At 35.9% G+C, this 20,333-nt stretch overlaps 1 protein-coding gene across 1 annotated transcript in view; it reads left to right on the top strand.

Annotated features, from left to right (window-relative positions):
- LOC140136119 (junctophilin-2-like) overlaps positions 1 to 20,333 on the top strand; it is a 160,450-nt gene that overhangs the window by 98,248 nt on the left and 41,869 nt on the right.

The raw sequence follows: 20,333 nt of genomic DNA, 5'->3' as shown, positions 1-20,333 counted from the left end.
ATTTGTGTTGCAAAAAATCCCACTTGACCTGCTACCACGAAATGAGCGAAAAATCGCAAGTTGGTAGTTTTGAGACATCCTGGCTGCAGAGTTGATGTACTTTGTTTGTTGCACACCTGTACAAGCCAGTAGCATGTTCTTTGTGAATGGCCCCCATTTTGCCCCCATTTACTAAGGACATACAGACATACTATTGGCTTGAACAGGTGAAACAATTTTTTTTGTTGTATAAAATTGTGGCAGTTCTGCATTGATATTGTTATTAGTTACCATTTTGAAATTGATGTAATTGGTGGAAACTTAATAGCTAACAAAAATAGCTACTTTGTTTTTTCTGCAATAAAATTGCCAAATTGCAAATGTGGAATAATATTAATTTGAGATCTGCTTGGGAGAACAACCTTACATAATCATGATACTAATATTAGTTTGACGGAACAGGTTATCTTTGCTTTCAATAAGCTAAGCTGTGTCATATCTAGATTCAGCTTGTCTGCTCAAATGTCATGGCAATAGAGAGATGGTGATATTAAAGGTGTAAATATCATAAATAAAATATATGACAATATCTGATGCAATGGTGCTTATTGTCAAATGGAGGCAAAAATATGAAAAAACAATAAGGCGTGCCATGTCAAAAGGAGACACTTTTAAAAAAAAGGGCAGGATCGTTAATGGAGAAATAGCCACAAATCTGCCCGGGGATGATTTGTTCACAATTTGGGTTTGTTGCAAATTTGTGATGTTATTAATGTTGAAAATATTGTTTGATAGTTTCAGACTGAAATATAACTGGCATCTTGTAGTTTTTGAGAAATTTTTCAAGGTATTCCTACTCTCAACATGTCAATGATATTTTTAAAGGCCGATATCTCAATTTCCAATTTTATGATACCATAACTTACGAACTCAATATCTTTGCTTAGGAATGTCCGATTTCATTGGGGAAAACAGCATTATGGAGCAAAATTTCTCTATATTTAAGATATGTAAAAACCTCAAAATTGATAGCCTGCCCAAAAGTGTCTCCTTTTGACATGGCACGTCACATACAATTAAGCAAAATTCCATTATAAAAGTGCATGTATCTTTGCAACAACATGTCCTTGGGATGTTATGGATTTCAGAAAAATATGCTTGGTTACTGAGTAAGTTGATGATGACATTAAGTCAATTTTCAAATTTACTTGATTTGGCTTGATAGATCAGTTTGTCATTGGTTGTGTTACATCATAAAATTGATGTCAAATACTTGTGACAGTAAAAAGGCATGCTTTGATTAAACATGTTAAGGGCTCACATATTGTTTGTTGGACCTGAGAGCTCATCAGACACACCAAATTCAGAACATGTGGTGATAGGCCTCCATATAAGTTAGAAAACATGTGACAAAATTGAATAAGTCAAACCTTTAAAAGGGTGTTTCGGTCTATATGTCACATTTAAGTTCTAGTTTATGTACTCACACACATTTGAAGACATTTGTGCATTATATGTACGTAGTACGTGTCTGAGCAGACTACTCATCAGAATAATTAGATCATGAAAGTGAGTCAAAACATTTTCCTACACACGTTTGTATGAGGGGGTGGGGCCAAGTAATCGATGTTAAAAGCTCTGTTAAAAGTTAAAGGTATGGTGAAGTATTTTGACCTCCAAACAATTAAGCTTTTATTTTTTTCCGTAAATATTTTTAAAAACAAGTATTTTGTTTACTGAATTACCTTATGTAAGTTAAAGTAAATATTATGTCCAAGTTAAAAAAAATGTTGTGTTTGAGGACATATTGGGATGGCGCAGTGGCTCTTTTTTTCCCCAGAACAACCAATGACAATTACAGAAAATAAAGTAATGTTATACTGTATACATCTGCTTAGGTTGTGAAATTCTTGATTTGTGTTAAAAACTGTTCCCCTAATTTTGACTTCGTTGGTTGTTTTCGCTCTGTATACCCTATTTCATCTTTGTTTTGTGAGGTAGGTTAAGGTCACCCTTTCTGCATCCAAGTAATAATTATTCATCAGCTATAATGAATATTCATCAGCTATAATAAATATTCATCAGCAGAAAGTATCCAATGATTTGCAAGAATGACTGTAAAATGCATGACATCACTAAACAGCATGCATGCATAGATTACCAACAACAGGGATCTAAACAGATGTGTTGTGATGCCGAGATGAAGGTACATACACTATGGACCACAATAGCCTCATCCCAATGGCATACTCCAATAACCTCAATTAAACATTCATAGTGCAAAATTTGATATCAAGTTGAAGAGTAATGAGTTTTTGTACTCAAAATTTCAATGGTCTTTCAATGAATGTACACATGTATTGGGGTTAAAGAACTGTGCTCCTGATAGATGAGCATGTTGTGGATCCTAGCGATAGCTGTATATGAAGGCTCATATGAAATGTGATCATAGTCAAATGAGTCTGATGTCAACAGTATTCAATTGTGATTTTCTATTTAGTTCAGTTGCATATTATCAATACTAAATTTTACCCAAACCTGTCTAAAATTAAATCAGTGGTTGCTAGGATATGTAAAGTTAGTGTTTGTTTTTAAAATAATCAAAAACAAAAGAAATTAATATTGTATCGCCCATATCTTGAAATCAATTTTCACAACTCATGCTCCATATTGCATTGCATATGTTGCACTAATTCCTGATCCCCAACGGTTAATACTATGCATGCTGGCCATAGACTTCAATGTAAAAAATTCTGGGGAAGTTTTAAGGTATTTTTTGAAAATATCAAGAACTATCTTAAGAATCATTGAATCAATACTAGGCTTGTTTGTACTCATTTTAATGCATTTTTTCAAGCTGATTCCAGATAGGATTATGAAAATGTACAATTTTGAAATTTTTGAATTTTTGAATTTTTTAAAACAAATTGGAACTGGTCTTCTGTGTGGAGTCTGGAGAGGGTTAATATGTCTGCAACAGATGAGCTGTGATGTCACAGTCATAATGGAATCCTATATATGCCAATATCATACGGCACAGTTCTATCACCCCAGTAAATGTCTATATAGTTATGAAGTGACCTTTGACGGGATTGAGTATCAAAACTCTGCAACATGAGGTCGAAGTCACTGGTAAATATAGAAGGAACTTCACCATGTTGTATGAGGCTATTTTGGGTCATGGTAGATGGTAGAAGTTTAATCTTTGAGTATATAATTTCATGACCTATATGCAGGGTTGCCAAAAGATTTCAGCCTGAATCGCGGGTCAAATAATTGAAAACGTCGCCCAATTTTTCTCTTTACCATTGGTTTCTATGGGGCAGGAAACTATCGGAAGTCGCGGGAGCCAATGTTGAAAAGTCACCCAATTGGGCTACCAAATCGCAGGTTTGGCAACCCTGCCTATATATGTAGACCATGATTGTAGACTTTCCCAAATTGATTCAAAGTCATCAAGTCTTAATTAGGTAGATAAAGTGAAAAGAATTGTGTGATATTTTGAAATATTGAAAGGAAAGAAACTTAGCGGTTTGAATCATAGTTTTATGATTCAAACATTGGCAGCATAGCTGAAAGGCTGTACCCTGTGGCAAGTAACTCAAATGTCAAGCTTATATCTGATCTGGAGTACGTGTACATACCTGTACAACTGTACCAGACAAGTTGGCTCAATCAGTTTGGCGTACGTTGGATTCTTCTATTTGTAGATGTGTGCTGATATGTATTTGAGTCTCAGCAGATCGTTGGAAAATACTAACTTGAAATTACCATGGAAATGGACATTATCACATGTTCCAGTTTATATGTATGAAACTTAGAGAGCTGCTCATATTCTGGCTGTGATGGTTCAACATTATTCTTAGGCTGATTGGGATATACCCTGCTGTGCAGATGATACCTGGATGTTGCTAACCTAGAACATGATGTGTGCCACCGTGATGCAACAATGATATGCAAAGTGTGCAAAAGTCGAGTATCATAAATTTTAGACATGAGCATTTTTTGTGGAGTTATGATATGGACATGAAAAATGTACAACTCGAATGAAGTTCATGTATAAGCGCACATCAGGAGAGGTCATTAAATCAGGAATGAACGTGCAATTGCACAGGCACACTAAAGCATCAAAGTTCAATACTTCGAAGATGTCAAGGAGATGATGAATATAATTAATGGATGAGGAAAGACATTGTAAAATGTATTGCTTCATGGACATTCGTCTGCTCAGCCTAATTTAAACTGGTCTTCTATTTTCACACAAAAAACTTTTAGTGAACCGGAATTATGAATGTGCGGTACATGTAGCAAAAGTTTGCTACATGAACAAATGCGGACTATAAATCCCAATAATTTGTTATACCAATTGAGAAGGTTTATACATCGGCAGTAAACATGAAGACGGTCAAGGATTTTACTTATGAAATATTTGGGAGAAAAAAGGAGAAGTGAGTTTTAATCTTCATATTGTATTTATATCTGTTACTTTGTTTTACATATGTGACATGATCAAGGGGAATGAGTCACATGTCGGCAATTTTCAATTAGAGGTTTTTTACATCATTTTCTGGCAGTTTACAAATGCTTCATTTTGATGCAAACCCCATCATAATTGAACATCTGGTTACTGAGTTATGAGAAATTTATCAGTGGCTGAAAACAATATAAAACAAAAGAATTTGAACACTATTTTTGCCAATATCTCAAAAACAATGTTAGCAACATCCGACTCATTCCCCTTGATCGTGTCACATATTACATTGGCAAATGAGCATGATTATGGGCTTGCATGTAGGAACCAGGGGCGTGGGGCCAACCCCTCAACAATTTCGACAATACCCTTTGGTATTGTATAGACCGGGTAAATGGCTTCAGCCCTTCATGTCAAAAATCTTCCTGAGCTGTGTTGTATTACCTCAAAGAAATATATAACAACACAGATTCAGGGGCGGATCCAGGAATTTTCAATAGGAAGGGGTGCCGAGCCACCACCACCACCACAGCTCAGCGCCCACACAAAGTCTGGCACCGCTCTGCAAAAATACACAAAGTCAGGCGCCGCTCTGCAAAATATAGAGGGGGTGTGTGCCGGGTGCACCCCCCTCCCTCTAAATCCGTCCATGTTATTCTTTCTTTATTAAGGGTAAACCACTTCAGTAATGAGCACTGCTTCCTGAAGTGTTCCAAAAACGAGATTTGAGATTAATTTGTTTACTTCATTGTAAGTAATTATTGCTTCAATGCTAAAACTGTGCAAAGTCAGTTGCCAAGGATAGGCTACATGTAAATGTGAAAAAAAGTTTAGGAAAAGCTTTTGGTTTTTGATATGTAGTTTTGATTTCATATCACTTACCATAGATCGAACAAACTCTCTGAGAAAATATTGGAGAGATAATATTTTTCTTGGCATTTTATGCATGAAAATATAATTTATTTCAGGATTTCTTACACAAAAAAAATGCGGTAAACTTACCAACCAAAATTGAATACACACAACCCCGCACACGCCATACAGGAAATGGGCTCTTTCATTAAAATCCACACTCCTCCTGTGGAAGATTTTGGAAATATCTTCTACAGAGGGAGTATAAATTTCAAATGGAATAGCACATTAGGAAGCTCTATTTGAATTTCATACACCCTCTGAGAAAGAGTCAACTATAATCTTCAACAGAGGGAGGGTAAGATTCTAAAAGAGTTGGTTATGTGCTAATTCTATTTGAAATTCATACTCCCACTGTGGAAGATATTTCCAAAATCTTCCACAAGAGGAGTGGATTTAAAATGGAAAAGCCCAATAAACTTATTTTCTTGTCATTGTTTATTTAGCCTTATTTCAGATTGGGTTCAATTATATAAACAACTATGTACTGCAGAGCTCACATATTACTAAGATAACACATCCGTCATACAGCACTTGATCAAAGACAATTTCACTTTTTTAAATGTACATATTGTGTCCTTGACATATTGACAAAGCCAAATTGATCTTCAAAATGCTGTTAGACATTCTATTTTTACGCCAACTTTCATATTATAGACAGGAAGACGAAGAGCCAGTGGAGGTGTAAGCAAATTTACACTCTTTTGGTAGAGTGCTCCATATTGATGTGCAAAAGCCATATGTGGGAATATTCTTATTTTAAGTGGAAGCAGTGTAAATATCTTATAAAATGTGTGAAATTTAAATATAGCAAACTAAAGATGTTGATATTTTTTTCCGACTGATTTTATTTATGATGGTCAAGTTCATCATGGTGTTCACTTTCCATATTTTATCGGATTTGATCGATTTAGTGATTATATACAACTTCAATAAAAAGAATTACCATATCTGGCATAATGTGTCCACATATTGATTCAAATTATTTTTATTAACGTCTTTATTTATTTGATTTCAAATACATGCAGCAATTCGACTATTGAACAGGTTTTTGTTAACGAAAGGGGACTAGGGACCAAATTGTCAACATCTGGAATATTTACTGGGAAATGTAGCAAGGGCTCATAGATTTGTAACATTTAGTCATCTTCAGATGTGGGAAACTACAAAGGGGATTTCTCAAGATGTTATGTGGACCTGATTGATTGACTGTATGAGAATCAAGAATATGCAGACAGAACAAGTAGTGGGGATACAGATTGATTCAAGTAAGGAAGATTCTTACGGCAGGGCTAGCTGTGCATACTATCACCAAACTTTTTAACCCCATGAGAACTACGGTACCTGCCGATTGGCTATAATGAATATTGTGTCCAATTTTGAATCAATCAAGGAGGGTATTAATAAGACCATCTGCAAATGCAAGTTTGACCATAAATGGTTTAAAGCCCAGTCATAATTGGCAATTGAAATGAGCATTTCAAGTTATCAACCAATAAGAATTGCTGTTAGATATGACCAGTAGTGTCCAGTGGGTTAACATCTACTCTGAACACACATACTCTTGCATTCAATGTTCATAATATAATTCTTAATATGAGAAGTGATAATGAAATTTCAAAGAGAAAAGGGTATGTTTAATTACTAAACATAGTGTATTAGGTATGCCAACCAGGATATACATTGTCCATAGATTATATACCTCATAGATCCCGGTCATTTTGATTGGTTGAAAGTGCGGTCATTGAATTAGCTATGCCCTCAAAATGAACTATGGACCGGTCATGAAAATGAACTATTGACCGGTCACATGAGTCCCGATCAAACTGCGCAATCGCAACATCCACATACATCCATTCGGTATATAAAACAAATGTTGACTGCTTTATATTCAGGACATGGTTGAAATTATAGGGCCAGCAGTGATCTCAAAACCATGGTATGTGCACCTCGTGTCATAGCATGGTTTTGAGATCACCTTGGGCTTATGATTTTAACCATGCCCCTCATAGCAGTCAATATATGTATATTATATACTTCATTAATATATTCTTGTTCATTGATTGGTTAAAAGTGGATCACATGACCAAAAATAGTTCTACCATCAGCACTCCTATCCGTAAATAGTACCTCTAAGCCGTAAATAGTATTTTCAATGTCCCGGATGAGCTGTAAATAGTACCTCCAAGCCGTAAATAGTACTTTTGACCCCAGACAAACAAGTACCTAGACCTATGACTTTGGTTCGCGTAGTGAAGCCGACACTGCTTAGCAACGACTTTGACAAGGACGCATACCCGGACGCAAGCAAGTAGACATGTTCGCGTCTACGGAACATTATTGCATTTGACGCGAGCGATAATGGCGCAACAATCACGCAAACGAGCGCGTATTCTCTCCAGACATGAACGCTTATTTCTCAGCGTCCGACCACCCGACCAAAATCACCTTGGATACGTGGCTTCACCTCCCGCTGTGGTAAGGGATGGGAAGTAATAGGTCTAGGTGGTATGTCTATGCTTTTGACCATGCCTTCCGCGTGCGCGCATTCGATGCAACGGAACAGTTCACGCACGCGAAACTGCCATAGCGTGATTTCTCGCTGCTGTAATTGGTTAGCCCGATTTTAGCCTATTCGATTTTCTTGAAGGGCAAAATATAGATTGTGCTTATATTGGTCGTGCTGTTCACTCAGGATAGAAGCTGGAGAGTCAAAAAAGTCATTTCTTTTAACCAATCAATGAACAAAGAATATATTAATGAAGTATATAAAACAAATATATACTGCCTTTATTGAAGTTCTGGTTAAAACTATGGTCCCTCGTTGAGATCAATTAATACTATTTTCCTTGGGGCTCGCCCTCAGGAAAATAGTACCATTGATCTCACCTCGGGCCCATAGTTTTAACCAGAACCTCTCATGGCAGTATATATTTGTATACTATAATTGTTAATGTACATTTCATTTTCTAAAGCAAAGATGATTCAAATGTAGCAGTTCATGTTAAGAACAGACTGTAGTTCCTGTACACAACAACGCAGGTGTTCCAGTTGCACACAAACGATTTTGACTTACACGCTTAGTTTTCACAGTATACCTGTCAATATCAGCTTCCTTTAATACTCCATTGGGCTATTCCATTTAAAATCCACACTACCCCTGTGGAAGATTTAGCTTAAACCATCTACAGAGGGAGAATGAGTTTTAAATGCAATAGACATTTGGGGAACTTCCATTTGAAATACTCACACCAGTTGTGGAAGATATAGGTAAAGCCATAATACAGGGGGAGTATGGGTTTCAAAATGATTAACCCTGACCAATTAAAATTGAAAAACATACTCCCCTGTGGCAGATATTTCCAAAATCTTCCACAGGGGTAGTGTGGATTTCAACTGGAATAGCCCATTTCTTCCCAGGGTGTACCAGAAAAAATAGCTCCAGAAAAGAAAGAAAAAAGTAAACGAGATGAGCATTTTCATTTCCCAGGTACCTAACTTGACGGCGAGGTGTTTATTACATAGGGTTGATTTCTGTTCTCTTGTTTTCCCCTGGTCTTCTTTAAGGTAGCACAGACATGTTTTGTTAATTTTTGGAGTTGTCAGAATTTTTCTTTTTTTCTTGTATTTCATACTATCAAAGATTATAAAACTCGAACCTTGGACTAAAATTTCATGTTCATTTGAATTTTGAAAAGAGAAAAATTGATTAAAATTTGAAGCTTCAGGAAAATTGCAAAAACGCTCAGACCAGTCATGATCATAATCACCATAGCAAGATGTGTTCAGGTATTGACAAATTGATTTTAGATAGTGAATAACATGACATACAGGTTGACTAAGTGTTTTATTAAAATGTGTAGTTTTAGCTGTAAAAAACAAGTTAGGAATGTCTCAATGTAAGTTTGATATTTTGTTAGATTGTGCAGTAGTCATGTTACAGGTACAAGTGTGAAGATATGGGGCAAAAATATGATGCAATCACGAAAAACTAAATAATCCTTGTCACTAAAACTGATTTTGAGATACATACAGCCAATGGGAGAGTTTGACATACTTGCATCCGATGGGAGAGTTTGAGATACATGCAGCTAAGGGAAGAGTTTGAGATACATGCAGCCAATGGGAGAGTTTTAGATACATGCTGCCAATGGGAAGAGTTTGAGATACATGCAGGTAATGGTAGGTCTTCCAGAGCTGAAGACATGTGCCGGTACCGGTAAAAGGGGCCTTTTGGAGTTACAAGCCATCAAAATTAAGAGTCTTACTTTAGACTTCCAGTTGCAAAATCATGTTGGGGTTCATTAGTTAGATGGTTCTGCAATTTGGGGATCTTATAGAACTGAAATGATCAAAATCATGGGTCTTTCAGCACTCTGTTTTGGTAAAATTCACGAGTCTTCTGGAGTTGCGCAGTCCAAAAAAGTCTTTGAGGGGAGCATACCTTGTATGGTCAAATGTATCAAGTGCCTCACCTGCCCGGTGGGTTCAGTCTTCACTGACAATGTGTACGCATGATGGTTCCAATTAGGGGTACTTTTCAAGAAATGTCCGCGGAATTTTCGAGGACAAAATTGTTCGCGATTGTCCAAATTAGGGGTGTTTTGGAGCAAAATTGTCCTTGAAATGAAAAATAGGGTGTATTTCTAAGACTTTCATCCGCGTTTTACTGCTACATTTTCGTTATTGTCCTCATTTCCCCGTGAAATAGGGATGGTGCTGACAAACATTGCGTCCTAGTTGCCATGGTGACTGCTACTTATGATGCATGAGGATAGCTTCATTTCTTAATACCTCTTAGATGCTGCAGTAACATTTTCTTCATACCATTTTACCCACAGTCCATAATAATTCTGCCTAGATATCAATCTCCTTCATGATGACTGTCAACTTGGCTCAACCCCCTGGACAACAGCATTTTTGATTGGTTGATAACTTGAAATGCTCATTTCAATTGCCAATTATGACTAGGATTTAAACTATTTATGGTCAAACTTATGCAGGTGATCTTATTAATACCCTCCTTGATTGGTTCGAAATTGGTCACAATATTCATTTCGGCCAATCAGCAGGTACTTCTCATGGGGTTAAAGGAGGATTTCGTGATCCTAGCATCCTCTTTTTATGACATTTTTCAGTAGATATCCAAGAAAAAAGCCTATTCCCAAAATTTCAGTTGATTCCGATTTTGCGTTTGCGAGTTATGCCTGATTATGTGTATTACACTGCTCCATAGACAATGTGTTGTAATTTCGTTCTGGTGCACCAGAACGAAATTCAAATTTAGCGATATTTTTGCTAAACGAATTAATCTGCAAGAAATATTTGGTACATAAACATTATGTAGCCAGAGGTATCCAGTGGTGTAAAAATCTCAACTTTTTTTGGGAAAAGTGGGGGGATGAGGCTGTGGATCACAAAATGCCCCTTTAAGTGGATCAACTGACAACATAATATTTAAAAAAATACCTATGTTATGGAAAAAATACCTGTCCTATTCGTCGTTGTTGTGACTTGTCAAGTTCTTTTCACCTTCCGTATTTGTGATATTTCCTTACATTAATAATCTATATTGAGTGGACTTAATTGCAATTACGCTAGAGTTTAATTTAACCTCTTGATTATTTCTTGATGGCCATGTCAAGATCAGTGTAATAAGATGTAAGTTGATCTATTAAGTAATGAGTAACCATGTAAGATTGACTGACCACCCACAGACTCAACAGACTAAGATAGGTATTATATATAGTTTGATCAGCTCGTAATCGGCAGGAATGGTTAGGCTTTTACCACTACGCTGAAAAGTAGACCCATAGAGTGATATAGTTGACCTGTCTACCTAAGATGACCAATCAATGGGTGTCATCTACCTAAGACGACTTCATCAATGAGTGCTATCCACCTAAAGATGACTATATAAATGAGTGCTATCTACCTAAGATAACTTCATTGATGGGTGCTATCTACCTAAGATGACTTCATCAAAGAGTGCTATCTACCTAAGATGACTTCACCAACGTGTGCTATCTACCTAAGATGACTTCATCAATGGATGCTATCTACCTAAGATGACTTCATCAATGAGTGCTATCTACCTAAGATGACTTCATCAATGGATGCTATCTACCTAAGATAACTTCATCAATGGATGCTATCTACCTAAGATGACTTCATCAACATGTGCTATCTACCTAAGATGACTTCATCAATGAGTGCTATCTACCTAAGATGACTTCATCAATGAGTGCTATCTACCTAAGATGAATGTATCAATGGGGTGCTAGCTACCTAAGATGACTATATAAATGAGTACTGTCTACCTAAGATGAAAGATCAGTGGGATGTTACTATGACTTCGTCAATGAGTGCTATCTTCTTAAGATGACTTCATCAAAGAGTGCTATCTACCTAAGATGACTTCATCAACGTGTGCTATCTACCTAAGATGACTTCATCAATGAGTGCTATCTACCTAAGTTGACTTCATCAATGAGTGCTATCTACCTAAGATGAATGTATCAATGGGGTGCTAGCTACCTAAGATGACTATATAAATGAGTACTGTCTACCTAAGATGAAAGATCAGTGGGATGTTACTATGACTTTGTCAATGAGTGCTATCTTCTTAAGATGACTTCATCAAAGAGTGCTATCTACCTAAGATGACTTCATCAACGTGTGCTATCTACCTAAGATGACTTCATCGATGGGTGCTATCTACCTAAGATGACTTCATCAAAGAGTGCTATCTACCTAAGATGACGTCATCAATGAGTGCTATCTACCTAAGATGACTTCATCAATGGATGCTATCTACCTAAGATAACTTCATCAATGGATGCTATCTACCTAAGATGACTTCATCAATGAGTGCTATCTCTAAGATGACTTCATCAATGGATGCTATCTACCTAAGATAACTTCATCAATGGATGCTATCTACCTAAGATGACTTCATCAACATGTGCTATCTACCTAAGATGACTTCATCAATGAGTGCTATCTACCTAAGATGAATGTATCAATGGGGTGCTAGCTACCTAAGATGACTATATAAATGAGTACTGTCTACCTAAGATGAAAGATCAGTGGGATGTTACTATGACTTCGTCAATGAGTGCTATCTTCTTAAGATGACTATGAGTTGTCTACCTAAGATGACTGTATCAATGGGGTATCATCTACCTAAGATGACTATATAAATGAGTGTTATCTACCTAAGATGAATATATAAATGAGTGATATCTACCTAAGATGACTTCATTAATGAGTGCTATCTACCTAAGATGACCATATCAATGGGTGTCATCTACCTAAGACGACTTCATCAATGAGTGCTATCCACCTAAAGATGACTATATAAATGAGTGCTATCTACCTAAGATAACTTCATCGATGGGTGCTATCTACCTAAGATGACTTCATCAAAGAGTGCTATCTACCTAAGATGACTTCATCAACGTGTGCTATCTACCTAAGATGACTTCATCAAAGAGTGCTATCTACCTAAGATGACTTCATCAGTGAGTGCTATCTACCTAAGATGACTTCATCAATGGATGCTATCTACCTAAGATAACTTCATCAATGGATGCTATCTACCTAAGATGACTTCATCAACATGTGCTATCTACCTAAGATGACTTCATCAATGAGTGCTATCTACCTAAGATGAATGTATCAATGGGGTGCTAGCTACCTAAGATGACTATATAAATGAGTACTGTCTACCTAAGATGAAAGATCAGTGGAATGTTACTATGACTTCGTCAATGAGTGCTATCTTCTTAAGATATGAGTTGTCTACCTAAGATGACTGTATCAATGGGGTATCATCTACCTAAGATGACTATATAAATGAGTGTTATCTACCTAAGATGAATATATAAATAAGTGCTATCTACCTAATCCTAAGATGACAGTATAAATGTGTGCTATCTACTGAAGATGACTGATATCTACCTAGAATGACTTACGTTATCATTATAAGCATATACAAAACATTTCACAAGTATAAGGAACAATTATGTACAGCCGTGACAGATCTGTGCATGCCCCTTTAAAATAAGTCTTCATATCAAAAGTATGACAATTTGCTTGAGATTGAAACTTATTTTTGCATTGTGTACAAACCTATTCATACTCATGCTACTACATGTTCTTATGTTGTATTCTATTATGTGGAAGACCTAATATCACTGAATATCCCACCAAGCCTTGGGGATATGACTATACTGCTTACAAGCAAGGGGCTTTGTACACAGTTCCTTACATGGGCTGACACATTCTATAATGCGACTGCATACATGATGCTTAGAGCCGATTTGGACCTGCACGATTTAGCTAAAGGGTTCAATAAGCTTCATAATCTGCAAAGTATGAGTTATATGTTAATATATAGGAGAGATTTAATTTTCTTCTTCAAGGAATTGAAAAGAGGTGTCAAGATATTATATCTAATGTATTGAACTGGCAATATGAATTTAGGGAACTCAAAGGAACATCCAGTCATTCTGAGCCAAAATCTGGTACTCTTTTGTTTATGATTTTATTGTTATGTTATCCGCCAACAAATTCTGATCCTATGTAAACATTTGCAAACTAATTTAACTCTCTCCATGCGGGTGTTGACTGCAGGCGACAAGTTTAAAAAAATCAAATATGTCAGAATTGTACATTTTCATGACCATATTTGGAATCAGCATGAAAAATGCATTAAAATGAGTACACGCAAGCCTAATATTTCTCACACAAAAATGAGCCAACAAAATAATATAACAAAGAAAAAATACAGAGAAAACTATATATTCCCAATGCCTGTACCTCTGGCACTTTTTTTCAACAAAATCCCAATAAAATACTGAAAAGCACATCAAATATGAGAAAATTCTGTGTAAAATAATTTTGACTATCAAATCAAGTGAAATTGTTTTAGAAAAGGATTTATTTAAAGGGGTAATTTTCTATCAAATGATTCTTTATGATATAAACATCTAATATTGAAGAAAATGCAACACCCAAGGCATTTGCATTACAGACAATATAATAAAAAGTAAAAGAGAGGCATATGAATTTTGCTTTGACCTACATATTTAGCTTCCTTGTATACACCAGGCACAAAAAGAAACTCGTCAGTTATATTCAACCTTGCTGTTCAATAACTTGATAATTTTGGATTATTCTAAAATATACATTTTGTTAATTGGACTTTGCTTTCTCATTTGACACCCTGTTCATGAAAAACGAACAAGAATTGACCAAGATATGCGCCTCCAAAGCCGCAAACTCCAAAATCAAAAGTTGCATTTTCAACGATTTTCAATGGGAACGCATCGTTGTATTGCACACAAGCACCATGGGCCAATCAATAAAGCACACAGTGTAACAGGCACAAATGAATCGTTAAAATTGCAACTTTTCATTTTGGGGTTTGAGAGTTTGGAGGCACATATCTTGGTCAATTCTTGCTCAATGTTCACGAACAGGGTGTCAAATGAGAAAGAAAAGTCCAATTAACAAAATGTTTATTTCAGAATAATCCAAGATTGTCAAGTTATTGAACAGCAAGGATGAATATAACTGACGAGTTTCTTTTTGTGCCTGGTGTAGTTTGATCATTCCAAGAAAGGCACATGTCATAATGTTTAGACATACCAACATTGGCATAATAATGTGCATAGGCATGCTCAGGACAAGGTTAAACTTCAGCTGCCCTACAAGATCTAAAAAAATCTAAAAAGAAATCACGGAAACAAACCAATAACGACAAATTAATAGTAATAACAATAATAATGATAATAAAGTATTTCACATTGAGAAAATACCGTGGCTAATTCTGTACCCCCCAAAAAAAAAACCCAGATGTAACCGAGTCAAGCCTAATGCAATGAATGTGAAGAAAGTTTGCAGATAGAAGCATGATTGTGTTCAAATAACCTTGTGTTCAACGACAGCAACCTCTTCAAGCAAGCAGTAATAAACCTCTACCTCAAATAATTTACCTCAAAGCGCACCACCTAACCCTACCCGCATTACCTCTACACCAAGGGGAGTTGGGTAGAAATAACCTACAAGACAAGACAAGACAAATAAACATACAATCCTTTTCAAACATTTGTGTACTAGTAAGCGCATATTATTATGAACTTATGAACAAGGTCAAATACAAACTCTTGATGTCTCATGCGAAAACACTACACAAAGACCCCACCTAAAAGGAATTTGGAATTTTACGTTAGAAGGGATCATCGTTGATGCCATGCTGAATCATGCCCTAGAAGACTTTTGGCTGTTTTACCTGATCAGACTAGGGTTGAGATATGACTGCAGTATGAGAGTGGAGATACACAAGCAATATCATAAAATAATATTTGCTGATAAAAGGCATGGGAGGTGACCTATTTTTCTTATGAAACAGCATAATGTTAATGCACTGCTGACGGGTGATATGTTTTGTAGTACCCAACAGTCCTCCAAGGCCTAAAAAGCTTTTTTCTGTTACAACAAGGCATATGGAGGCATTAACAGCATGAAATTATCACTAGGATCCACAACATGCTCATCTATCAAAGTGCAGTTCTTTAACCCCAATACATTTGCACATTCATTGAATGACCTTTGAAAATTTGGGTACAAAAACTCATACTCTGAAACTTGAGGTCAAATTTTGCACTATGATTGTTTAATTGAGGTTATTGATCTATGCCATTGGGATGAGGCCATTGTGGATCATTATATATATGTCTAGCCCTTTTCGACGGGTGATATGTTTTGTAGTACCCAACAGTCCTCCAAGGCCTAAAAAGCTTTTTTCTGTTACAACAAGGCATATGGAGGCATTAACAGCATGAAATTATCACTAGGATCCACAACATGCTCATCTATCAAAGTGCAGTTCTTTAACCCCAATACATTTGCACATTCATTGAATGACCTTTGAAAATTTGGGTACAAAAACTCATACTCTGAAACTTGAGGTCAAATTTTGCACTATGATTGTTTAATTGAGGTTATTGATCTATGCCATTGGGATGAGGCCATTGTGGATCATTATATATATGTCTAGCCCTTTTCTATTCACAGATTATCCATTGTATTCCTTTTGTTTGAGGTTCGTTGCCTCGACCATTACCAAGAGTAATGGAGGTAGGTAGCTGCCCAGAGACCGTTATCAACACAATAGCTCAAGATAACGGTCTCAGGCAGCGAGCTAAACAAAAGGAATACCATGGACATTCTAGAAACACTATGGAAAGGATCACAACATACATGTAGAATCTGAGTTGGTTACTATTATTGGGAAAAAATGCATTTACAGCTCGATTTAAATGCAAATGTTACATGGCAAGAGAAAATTATAGAGGGCTCCTGCAGTCCGTATAACAGTAATTAAATTTTAATTAGCATAACAAAGTAAATATTCATAAATAAGAAGTAACCGTTTCATTGAATGTAAACTCAGTACATGTATATAAACTTGCCATTGGTTTTTAGAAGGGAATCTGCCTTTATCCTTGCCCAACCCAAAAACGCTCAACGGTCCATGCAAATTAGCTGCTAGGCAAGAACCCCCGGGATACTACCCGACCAGGGGAGCTTCGCAAACTAACCTGCGGTACTCATTACAAGTCAAGAGGCTGGGGGTGCAAAGCCTTACTGTGACCTACCCATAATGGGGAGCACCATTGGACACAACGTTACTAGGTCTTTCAAATATCTGCTTATACTCACATTTTTCTAAGATATAAATTTCATGGTGTTGAAACAGATTGTAGTCCATAAAATTTGCATTATTCATTAATTATTTGAATAACAATGGTCACAGGGTGAATAAACTCCAGCGGATTAAAGCAAGTGAATAACCTACCACACCACTTCAAATACAATTGTCAATTGAGATCAATTCTGTATTGATTTGATTAAATCACTTGCATTTGTCATTAAATAGACTCGCACGCAGGACACATGGGAAGAATATTACACTAACTCGAGGTGTTTTTATTTTGGGAAAAAACCACAACTTTTACAAAATAATACATCAGTTTTTTCCATTTTGTTTTTTGGAAAATGAATAAAATAGTATGCAAAAGAATAGCAATCATAATTTTTGAAATGTCAGATGGTGTTTTGCTGCTTTTAGAATTTCTTTGTCAGGTGGTGCTTTGTTGCCTTTAGAATTTCTTTCTAGGAGTTGGTAATTGAATTTGACTGGTGGCAGGTTTTTTGTAATTAAAAAAGTTGCATTGCATTGATGTTTCAGGTCATTATTGAGAAGATTACCAGGGCATTAGAAACTTGTGTCATATAAACTAGAAAGGTGTGCGATCTAATTGACAACCTCATCCCTTCATTTAACTCCTTAAAAAATGCAGATTTTTGTATCAGGTAAAAGCTCATGTTTTTTTCATAACCCCAGTGACATGTCATTAACAAAAACTGCTCCATTGACACCACTGAATTTCAATCGGCACTCGGCAGTCTGGGTATGCTCACTTTGAAATTTGCATAAGCTTCGCTCACATGCAGAATGGTTCAGACAACCAATTTTACCACTGAACTATCGTATCGCATCAACAATTTGGCCTATACATATTGACTGTACTGTAATGCAACTTGGCTGCACTGTCTGCTGAATTTGGTACCAAAACTAAAATATTACTCAACTTCACATTTAAAACTTACCCGATTGTTGAAAAAACTATTTAAAATGATATGAGGCATTTAAAGTTTGACTGTTTAATTTACTTAAATTTTGTAATCCAGAGTTCTGAGCTGCAAAACTGACTTGAAATAGGGATGAAAAATTGCTGTAAAGTAAAAATATGTTGCAGAGCTGGACAAGAAAAGACAACACTGGAAGGGTATCGCCATCTGGTTTGCATTGGCAAGTCAATGTTTGCCAATCGGGAGATCGATTGATTTGCTCAGCGCTTGGATTTTCCCAAACATAGATGAATGCAGTGACATCATTTTATTATTATAATGAGCGGTGCTGTGTACTCTCTGCCTTATTTGGATATGATCTGTCTTATTTGGCATTTGGGTTGATTTTACTGAATGCACTTTCAGAATGACACCTTGTGTAAACATCCGTAGCTTGAATTAATGTATGCAATTCGCAAATCATCTAATATAATTTTTTTGAAAAACAATTTGAATTCAATCAGGACTTTTGGTAGTGTAGATGCAATTATTTTATGTAATAGATGGGGATAGCCAGCAGGATGCAGGGGATATATGCAAAAAAAAAAAAAAAAAATAAAAAATACAAATACAAAATAGACATTAATGAGAGGGGGGGAAAGCCCACTTTTTGGCCAAAAAAACCCCAAACTCTTATTTTGAACAGAAACATCCCCATTTTTTTTTTTTTAAGGTTAGCGTTGATGAATGAAGTCTTTCAAAATTTCAAGATATTAAGAAATTGTGCATTTTGTGCCTCAACTGCTGAAGAAAAGTAAACTTGCCTTCATTGGTCAATGTTCAACAATGGGGGTTCTAAGCTGAACTCCTAGGTTATCCCCCTGAGCACTACCTGCTGATCTAACATTGCCTCTGATTGGTCAATTACATGATATTTTCACTTTAATCACCAATCAGAATGGAGCTTTGCAAATAATTCACCCCAATTTTTATGCGTGGTGAAATTATTCTAACAATGTTGCTGATTGGGCCAACTGATAATGAAAACTTCTTTTTGGCCAATCAGCAGGTAGTTCTCATATGGTTAACGAAATGTCTATCCTTGATTAGTAGCTATCTTTAGTGAAAGGCTTTATAACATCTTGAAATGGCATAATATTTATCTCGTGTTTTTCTAAATATAGAATGCTTCAGTATATTTGTTGCTACGCGTCCTGAAGCAGATTATCCACGTATGTAGAAATCATCATTTTAAAGGTTGTTTTTCATTATATGCTTCATGTGAATTTCCGGCTACAGGTTATTGACGTCCACCAAGAGTTGAATGCTCTGAATTTGTGTTATGTTTGTGCAATACATTGTGTTTGTTCTTTTGTATTTGTCTGTGGTACAACATTAAATGGTTTAAAGAGATGTGTTGAGGATTTTTCTGCTACATTTTGTGCCACAATTTAATTTTCCTTAAAGTGCAAATGTTTTTAAAGATTGGATGTGGCCAGGGTTGTGTTATCTATTGAAATGATTTCAGCTTGCTAATGTTAGCCTCAAAATAGTATACTGTCTTGAAGATTGCGAAGATTTTAAAATTCAATAGGGAATGCATTTTTCCCTCTTTTTTCAGCAACTCAAACTCGATCAGTCAAAATAAGCTTGAGATTGCTCGGAACTTTCAGAACTTACAAGTTACATTTCTTATACACATAATGAAATATTTTCATTAATTTAAAGTGTGGATCACACAATTCATCCAACAAAAATATTTTAAAATATTTTTCCCAATATTTTTGTAAAAAAAGATAACTGGAGAAAAAATGCACAAATGGCCCCCGCAAATCAAATGCATGTAGCAAGTTTGAGACATACTTTCGTATTTTTGTCAAGTTTTTGTCATTTAGATCTTTTTATTTCAAGGTCATTGTAAGTTTCCATTACATAGGTGAGTATAATGTTCATGTTGCTGAAGATCTTGTGGCTCAAATCCATAGGTATATGACTAGAGTACATACTCTTGTGGACTTAAATAATCAAATCCATAGGTATATGGGTAGAATATGTACTCTTATGGACTTTGGTCAAATCCATAGGTATATGGGTAGTAGAGTATGTATACTCTTATGGACTTTGATCAAATCCATAGGTATATGGGTAGAATATGTACTCTTATGGACTTTGGTCAAATCCATAGGTATATGGGTAGAGTATGTATACTCTTATGGACTTTGATCAAATCCATAGGTATATGGGTAGAACATATACTCTTGTGAACTTTGATGATTAAATCCATAGGTATATGGGTAGAGAACATACTTTTTTTTAATGTTGCTGTGTG

Source organism: Amphiura filiformis, chromosome 16 (genome assembly GCF_039555335.1).
Source record: "Amphiura filiformis chromosome 16, Afil_fr2py, whole genome shotgun sequence".
Taxonomy (NCBI): Eukaryota; Metazoa; Echinodermata; class Ophiuroidea; order Amphilepidida; family Amphiuridae; genus Amphiura; species Amphiura filiformis.
This window is presented reverse-complemented; position numbering and strand designations above follow the sequence as displayed.